At 42.6% G+C, this 9,604-nt stretch overlaps 1 non-coding gene across 1 annotated transcript; it reads right to left on the minus strand.

Moving 5' to 3' along the window:
* Nucleotides 1-8,989: 8,989 nt before the first annotated feature.
* Nucleotides 8,990-9,077, minus strand: TRNAY-GUA (transfer RNA tyrosine (anticodon GUA)). The gene is given in 2 exon segments: nucleotides 8,990-9,025; nucleotides 9,041-9,077. It is a non-coding gene; the product is annotated as a tRNA-Tyr (tRNA).
* Nucleotides 9,078-9,604: the final 527 nt, after the last annotated feature.

Below are 9,604 nucleotides of genomic sequence, written 5' to 3' on the forward strand. Positions count from 1 at the left end.
GTACAGTACAGTAAGAATGCAAGAATAATAGAAGTCCACTTGCGGCATCAGACTAAAGGTCTGTCAGTTCATCACCTTGATTCCCATTGGGGTCAATGAGATGCTTCTGGGAAGCCTGCAAGAAGGACATAATAGGCAAATAGGTGTCTCCAGCCATTGCTCCCCAGCAACTGCATATGGCATTTCCATTTAGCCATCCTAATTGTTATTATTACAAATATTTATATTCTGCTTTTCAACAGCAACAAAATCTCTCAATGCGGTTTACACAGAAAAATAAACAACGGTAATAAAAAATTGACTTTGATAGACCCCCATCCATGATGAACATTCATAATAAAAGCTATCCATGTAAGGACAAGAAGAAAAGAGCATCAGTACTTTTAGTTGTTTGTTCAATTTGTCCCCCCCACCCTTTATTGCAATGAGATTACAGTATGCAAACATGATCAAGGGTAGTAATAATACATGTTAATATAACGTGGGGCAGGGGAGACATCCAGGCTGACATCCAGCCTATGATACTCAATAATACTACTCAGGGGTTACTCTGATGGACTACTTAATTTCAGTAGGACTACTCAGGGGTAATTCAGTCTGGATTTCAGCCACTGCTTCAGTAAAGTAAAGTTGTGCCCTTGAGTCAGTGTCGACTCCTGGCAACTACAGAGCCAACAAACTTGCATTCTGGTAGGCATACAAATGTGTTAAATGAATGAATGAATGAATGAATGAATGAATGTGGTTTTCTTTTGTAGAATACAGGAGAGGTTTACCATTGCCATATCCCATGCAGTGTGAGATGATGCCTTTCAGCACCTTCCTATTTTGCTGCTGCCCGATATAGGAGTTTCCCATATTCTGGGAAACATACCAGAGGGGATTCGAACCATCAACCTCTTGCTTGCTACTCATTTCCCCGCTGCACCCTTCGGTGGCTACTGCTTCAGTAGGGTCAGAGTAAAAAAAAAAAGGCAACAGAAAAACTGCCAGAGAGGGAGCAAGGCATGCTTCTCTCGGGAAGGAATTTAGTAACCTGTATATAAGCATAAAAGGCTCCACCCCAAATGCCAGCCAAATGCACATCAGATGTTGGTGGGAGTGGGGCCCAGAAGAGAGCTCTCCAGCAAATCATAATACCTGGGCAGGTTTGTTCAGGAGAAGGTGCTCCTTCAGTTACCCGTGTGAGGCAGATCAGTTCTTCCAGCAAGGAAGTCACATGTTCCCTCTATCCTGCTTCTGCAGTTTCCTAACACTTCTCAAAGGCAGCCACATGCAGAGCAGCACATTACTGTAATCGAGATGGGATGTCATTCAAAAATGTGTCACTCTAACTAAATCTGAAACTTGCACAATCATTCAGGGCACCGGAGGCTCTGAATGCAACATACCAATACTGTGTGGTGTGGTGTGTGTGTGTATCTGTGTGTGTGAGTCACAACACACACACACACACACACACCCGTTTGCAGTTTCAGACAGGCAGCAAAATCAGGTTTATCAAGCCCTTGGTGGCAACCTTGCCTGAAGGCCTGTCCTTAGGAAATCTCACAACCCTACGGAGTTTATGCTTTTGCAGGTATGTGCTTAGGGCACTAGATGGCTCTGGATGCCCACAGTCCCACAAAGTGCATTGAAGATTATGCCAGATTTATCAGTGGTCAAAGAAATCAGTCCCTGCTGTGCCACAAAGCATTCTGATACCTTTCTAGACAACTAGTTTATAGGGCAATAAATGCATATTTGTCAATTATTGGTTATGGGCTGGTAGTCACCAAATTGATTATAACACCACTGTTTCATAGAATGCATAAGCCACATATCTTAACATTTTGAAATGCTGATCTGGAAGTCCTTCTGCTATCTGGTTCATATACTTTAGTTCAGTTTATTTCTATTTTGCTTTCCCACAGTGGCTCCCAATAAAAAAAGGGGGTTGGGGAGAAGGAGATCGTATCAGAGATTGCCACCTTCCTTCCAATAGGCTATTCAGCTGCTTTTAATATCTTCATATGAAGGAGCAATTAGTTCCTTAGACTCTGACCGCAACTGAAACAAAGCCTTTAACAAAAGCAACCAAGAGACTTGTGGCATCTAAAACGAAGTGAAACAAAACGAAACAAAAACACCCTAACTATATTGTTCACATAGTGTTGTGGCTCAGACCCCTTTTTGTTAAATATATTATTGCATGTAACTGAATTGCCCATATTCATCTTCTCTATTATAATTGTTTTGGAAAAGAGAGCTGGTTTTTTGTGTTTGTTAAATATCATGCACTCTGATGGTACTGTATTTGTACCCCTTATCAGGCTCAGACTGGTCCACAGGGCAACAGGGCATATTCCCGGTGCACCCCACCTGCAGGGTGCCCCAGTGCCCCACTGCACTTGGCAGCAATGAATACTCCCACCCTTTAGTACCCATTCTGCTCAAAACCCGACGCCCTCCCCACAGACATTCCACCGCCCTTTCAGTGCCCCCAGTCCAGCCCTGCCCCTTATATTCAGCAACTGAAGCCTTCTAAGAACGCAGACACACTGATGGAAGAAAACATCACCAGTTGGTTTTCTGTTTTTCATCCACCTCCTGAGCCGTGGTTTTTGGAGGGTTGGAAAAGAAGGGACAGAGAGAAGAAGTGATTCTGTTCCAGAACCTTATCAAGCACACTTCTCAATTAGAAAAAGACTGAAGCACTGCATGCTGGGAATTGTAGTCCTAAGAAATTGGAAGAAGGACAGTACTGTATGCTTAAGTAATTCATTGCTCAACTCAGTGGCCTATTAGCACGTCGGGAGTTGTAGTCCTTACTTATTGGGTGGAGGAACAAGAAAGAATACTCTTTGGTGCATTTCTCTACGAAATCGGAATGCAACTGCTTAAGGAAATGTCAAAACAGGTTTGTGAAAATATAATAAAGAATTTGTAGTCTATGAAGAGTACAGTTTTTTTTAAAAAATGCAACTCGGGAGTGAGTAACGTATCTGAGAGGTGTTTTCGCGTGCTTATTTTGGCTGTGTTCTTATGATTGTGCATGGGTGCGAAAGGCAGATTTTCAAACCTGAAAATCACCGTTCAATAAGCACCTGTACTAATAAGCAGGTGGCACCTGCTTATTATTCCATAAAAAGAGTCTGGGTTAAGATGTTTTGGTTTTTTGCGGACAGGAAGCAAGAGATCCGAGCTGCGTTCCAAATGTGACTCACCCACAAGTTCATACACCTAACACCAAATTACTGTCCCTTCCACGTTTAACACGTATATGAAGAATTACTGAACTGCAGGGCCAACCCGCCCACTAACTGGGATGCTGTCTCTTTACATACGTTATTTTATTTTATTTTATTTTATTTTATTTTTATATTCCGCCCTTCCTCCAAGGAGCCCAGAGCGGTGTACATTTCCTCACAACAACCCTGTGAAGCAGGTTAGGCTGAGAGAGAAGTGACTGGCCCAGAGTCACCCAGCAAGTATCATGGGGATTTGAATGTAGATTTTGAATTCAGGCCTCCCTGATCCTAGTCCAGCACTCTAACCACTACACCACACAGGTACATTAGCCATCACTTGCCACCTACTCGCACACAGGTTGCATATAAAGTAAAGGTAAAGCGTGCCATCAAGTCGGTGTCGACTTCTGGTGCCCACAGAGCCCTGTGGTTTTCTTTGGTAGAATACAGGAGGGGTTTACCATTGCCTCCTCCCATGCAGTATGAGATGCTGCTGCTGCCCGATATCCAGCAGGGATTCAAACCAGCAACCCAACTGTGTAAAAAATAGATTATTTTCCATTAATACTTAAAGGGAAAGTGGGAGTTTAGTCTGTTTTAATGACAGAGTATATGGACTCGTCAACTTTTTCTTACATGATACTTAGATTGGTGTTTGCATTTCTGGTGACTACTAATTCAGGTTTACTGCCAACATTGGCTAGAATGAACCTTTCATTTAAACTTAATATTCTTCTGGCCTGCGTTGACAGCTTTCATTCCAGAACACAAATAACAAGAGAGGCTTAAAAGGTGCCTTTAGTGTCATTTGTGAAAACACTCTTAATCTATATTAAGTAATTCACTGTTTGTTTGTTTGTTTGTTTGTTTGTTTGTTTGTTTGCTTGTTTATTTAAAACATTTATACCATACTGCACTACTGCTCGAGGTGGCTCCCTACATCAACAAAACAGATACAATGCAACGTAAAAGATTAATAAAGTTAAATAAATTAAAATACCAGGCTAAAACCACATTTAAAATTATAAATTTTAAAAGGTTTTAATTAACAAGTTATTACTAGAAAGCTAGAAATCGGGGTGGGGGTGGGGCTAAAAACAAAAACCTGTCAGATATAAGCAGCAGATAAAACATCTAAAAGCCTCTTTTAAAAGATGTGCTTTTAATTGTTTAAACACTGTGGCTGAAAGGCTAGCCGAGCGACAGCAAGCCTCCTGAAATGTCCCTCCCCTTAAACGAGGTTAGAGGAGCGAGTGCTCCACTAAGCCCATTTATTGGGTCATGTGTTGCTGTGGCTCTGTGCCGCAGCAACTCATGAGGAGACCCCCCTGACTGGGAGGCTACAACAAGCCTCCTGGCATTGGGGGGACTCCCCAGAATGCCCCACTCACTTGCATGGGGCATTCTGGGACTCCTGGGGACCAGGAAGCCCCCGAACCCCGCTGCCCCAACCAGCTCCGTGTCGGAGCTGGTAATCGTGTGGGCAGCCACTCCGGCCACCAAGGGCTGCTCGTGGGCGGGGAGAGCTCTCCCCACAAACCCCCTCACGGCTCTCCATGCTGCTTGTGTGAAGAGCCTCACCGTGTCAAACTGAGGGAAACACTCATTGTGAGAGGGTGTCACTTTCTGTATAATTATCCTGTTTTAGTTCCAAAACACCTAAAATTGGTAGGAACCGAGCCATGTCTTTTAAAAAGACAATTCTGCATCCCTGTAAATGCACCTTAGGAAGTGAATTTACAGCTGGATTCTCTGCGTGTCTAATCAGAAGTCTCACTTCATCCAACTAAAGTTACTTCCAGGTAAGTGTGCATTGGATTGCTGCTGTGTGAAAAGAACTTCTTAACATCAAATCCCTCTTAGCCATGAAACTTACTGAGTGACCTAGCACCAGTTGCTGTATCTCAGCCCAAACTACCTCACAGGGCTGTTGTGAAGATAAATAGTGGGAGGGGACACCAACCATCCTGAGCTCTTTGGAGGAAAGGTGGGATAAAAATGAAACAAGAGAAAATAAATAAATCTAATCTAACATTCTGTTTCTGACAGCAAACTGCTAGATGGTGGGGCTATTCTCACGATTAGCAAAAATCTCCTAGCCCGATTTTTGCTGATTGTGAGAACCACCGGGCTCGGCTGCAAGCCCGGTGGTTCTCGAGCAGGTAACCCGCTCCTGTAGCCCTCCCCGTAGCCCGGGTTTGCGGAGCGAGCACTCCGCAAACCCAGGCTATCTGCTTGTGAGTAGCTGCGGTGCGGCTCCATGCCACGGCTACTCGCGAGTAGACCCCCGGAGGGGAGGCGAAAAGCCGCCTCCCGGCTCCGGGGTTCTCCTCAGTATGCCCTGTGCGCTCCTGAGGGAGGAGGGGGGTCTCCTCAGTATGCCGCGCGGCCCCTGAGTTCCCCAGCCCCCGCCAGCTCTGTCACGGAGCCAGCAATCATGTGGACGGCCGATCCGACTGCCCAGGGCTCCCTGCCTGCTCGTGTGCGGGGAAAGTGGGCTTAGCCCGCTCTCCCCGCGCACTGGAAGAAACCGGGTCTCACTGATCATGAGACCTGGTCCGGTGTTTACAAGCAAGGCACGAAGGTGAAAGCCTGTCTTTGTTATTTGTTCCTAGCATCTGGTATACTACAGCTGTACATGGAGGTTCTATTTAGCTGTCACGGTCATTGGACCTGCCCTCCATGAATGTGTCTAATCCTTTAAAAATTCAGTTAGATAAACTGCCCAGACACAGGAGTTTGGGCTGGTTTAGAAATTTGAGAAATAAATAAATAAATAACACATGATAGCATGAAGATGTATGTGCTGAAATGGAGCAGTCCACATTTTCGCTGCTCCTTAACATTCCTGCATAAAGTGATGGTAAAAGTTGTTAAAAGGTAACTAGCTCATATTTGGTGAATTTGAATATTTACTCCATGGGATCATGAGACAGGCATGGGAGGGCCATAGGTCAGTGCTATAGCACATGGGTTGCATCTGTAAGGTCTTAAGTTCAATCTCTGGCGTGGTTTATGCATCTGAAAACAAGCAGGCTTGTATCTTCTGTTCTTGTGTATTCTTCTGTTCTTTTCTCCATTTTCAGTTCTGCTTAGGGGGCCTAGTCCAAACCCAGAGAAGGGGTGGGTGCAGGGGAGATCCTGTTTTTGTATGAGATGGATAGAATGGAAAATTTCACCTGGTCCAGCTTTTCCTATTGCAGCACTGTAGTGACAGGAGAAACAGTACCTAGGTGAATTTTCTTTCTACTCTATTGGATTTTGTAAAAGGTAAAGGAGCCATATGAAGGTACAAATCTGAGAGCTCTAAAAATGTGCAGTGCTGTTTATAAGGAGATAATATACAAATTACATATGTTTCTAATCAACTCAAATGAACTAACTCTTAGTTATATAATCAGCTCCCAAGATCTAACTGCTTAGTCATTTAAAAAACTGAAGACTCTAGCTGCACATTTATAGGCAGAGTTTTAAAAGGATGTCTCATAAACTTACTAAACAGTATAATATATCTGATAGAATAAACTTCCTCCCCTGCCAGAATTATTTTTAATAAGAAATTATTTAAAGCTAATAGGATTCTATACTTCCATAGTGAAAGAAGTAATTCTAGATTCATTTGAATCAAGGAAGTAATCAGTAATAAAATAATTGCCAAGTACTTTCTTGATTCAAATGAATCTAGAATTTTAAATGTGAAGTTTCCTTATATTGAGTCAGACTATTGACCCATCTAGGTCAGTATTGTCTACAATAGCAATTCTCTAGGGTTTTATTCCAGCCCTATCTGGAAATGGTAGGGATTGAACCAGGCACCCTCTACATGCAAAGAAAGCATGTGTTTAGCCACTGAGCTACAGTCTATGCCTGCATGCTGTCTTCTTGTGACTGCCTCCCAAGTGCATATAGCAGGGTGGATAAAAATCAATTATTTTTTAAAAAGATTTTTTAAAAATCAGATTTTTAATTTAAATCAATTTTTTATTTAAATTGGATTGTTTTATTTGAATGAGATATTTTTAATAAAATGATTTTTGAGGAAAAAATCTATCTAAAGATAGTTTTCTATTTAAAACTATAATGTCCAAAGGTTATTCATCATGAAATAAAGATTAGTTTTTAATTATGTAGCATGAGGCTGTATATATGCAATGTTTAAATTTTTTGGTAAATGAATTCCATTAATCCATTCACAATGTCATGCTCTTCCTGAGGTTTCTGTAAAATTATTTTGGGCAATTTTTCTGTCTAGAAGAGGACCAAAAATGAAACCTTCATCTGGTTGTAAATATTAAGATTATATCAGCAAGAATGAGTCTTTATATTTTTTTAAAAAACATGATTTAAATCTAGTCTTACTGACAAGTGATTTAAATTGTGATTTAAATCGATTTGATTTATATCAAATCCACCGTGGCATAAAGAGCAGAAAAAGGATCAGACCAAGGGTGTGGGTGGCCTGGTATAGGAAGCTGCCTTATACTGAGTCAGACCCTTGGTCCATCTAGCTCAGACGGCATCTCTTTCCCAGCCCTAGGAAAAGCAGAGTATTTCCCAGCCCTACCCCGAGATGCTGCCAGGGATTGAACCTGGGGCTATCTGCATGCAAAGCAGATGCTCTACCACTGAGCTATGGTCCCATCCCCAGCATATTGTTCCTCACAGTGGTCAACCAGATCCCTCTAGCAAGGCCTTTTGTGAGCCTTTTTTCTGATTTTCCTTTGGACTGTGTGTCTCCTCCCTATGGCCAGTCTTCTCTTCTGCCCTCACCTCCCACCCCCACTTTTTTGACCAGAGGTTTTTGTTGTTGTTTGTTTTTCAAATTACAGATGGTCAAGGCCCCATGACAACCTTCCTAGGTTGAAGGTCAATGGTAGGAAAGGCTCAGAGAACCTTTTGGCATCTGTGAATGAAAGTAAGGAAGCTGTGACTCTTCCCAGCACTAGCTGTCATTGTCAGGGATCCAACCCTGAGAGCATGGCCAGGTTTGCTAAGCACAAAGCATGGTTTGAGAGGAGGTAGGTAGGTATGCAGGGTGATTCCTTGTTCCTGTCGCTGAGCTGGGGGTGGGTGGAGAAGTGCGATGCAAAGATTGGGGATTCCAGATCACAATTGTGGGATTTGGGGTACAAAGATGCAAAAATAAGCCTGACATACAGCACGATCCTACACATGTCTATTTGGAAGTACGCCCCATTGAGCACAATAGTGCTTACTCTCAAGTCAGAGCAGAGCAGAACAGAAATCAGGCGCGTAGCAAGGTTGGAGTGAGCCCACAGACAAAATTTTAAAATAGGCTCCCCCATATAACCTATATGCCACAATAGAACATCATCCTAAATTATTTTTTTAAAGGTTTTGTAAATTGTGGACGATGCAAGTCATTTAATGGTATTAGAGAAAGACATGCTGTTCTGGTAGCTCCAGGTCTTAACACTCACATCAGTTCTGGAGGAGAAATACAACTGAAGGAAGCCCGGGTGGGTGTGCAGCTGGGGGAATCAGTCATGTGACTTGCCTCTGGGGGGCCCCCCAAGGCAGTGGCCCCCCAGACAACAGTCTCCCCTTGCCCTATTATAGTTACGCCCCTGATAGAAATGTAAAATAAATAAATAAAAATAAAGGACTGCCATTAAGCATGCATTTTAGCCAATGTGGAGTTTACATTCATATTATAGGCTGACTGAAGTACAAGTCAGTTTCATCATATGTGATTGGTTGATAAGCTGAGCAACCAAAAAAATCCCAAAAAACTCATGTCCTTCGAGCCGGAATCGAACCAGCGACCTAAGGATGACTTTTATAGAACTCTACAGTCCTCCGCTCTACCAGCTGAGCTATCGAAGGTACATGCCTAAGGTGTTGTGGTGCTCTTTTTAACGTTGGGTGTAGCACCAACTGGGTGTGGAACTGGATTTTTTATTAGAGTTTTTATCTTGGAAATCTTCCCCACCCTACTGTCTTGGCCAACTAATCTAAAGGCTAAACTGGGATTTCCAAAGCGTTTCCTATTAAGACGTAGATAGTAATCTGGTAGATGTTGTATGGATGGACTTTTAAAGAGCTTTTGACCAAGGCCCTCATCAAAGAATCCAGAGAAAAATGAAAGACTCCAGAGGAAATTTAGCATCATTTGGATAAGAAGACAGGTTCTTTAATGGATTAATAACAGGTTAGAAATAAGCAACAAAGGATATTAATAAATAAACAGTTTTCACAGTGAAGGGAAGTATATAGTAGCACCTCCCTAGGACCTGTGCTGGGACCAGTGCTATTTAATTTATTCATAAATGAACTGAGGTCAAGGGTGAACAGTGCAGTAGTCAAGTTTGTAGATGACACCAGCCTATTGGAATGGTGAAAACACAAGCAGA

This window comes from Hemicordylus capensis, chromosome 2 (assembly GCF_027244095.1).
Source record: "Hemicordylus capensis ecotype Gifberg chromosome 2, rHemCap1.1.pri, whole genome shotgun sequence".
NCBI classification, from domain to species: Eukaryota; Metazoa; Chordata; class Lepidosauria; order Squamata; family Cordylidae; genus Hemicordylus; species Hemicordylus capensis.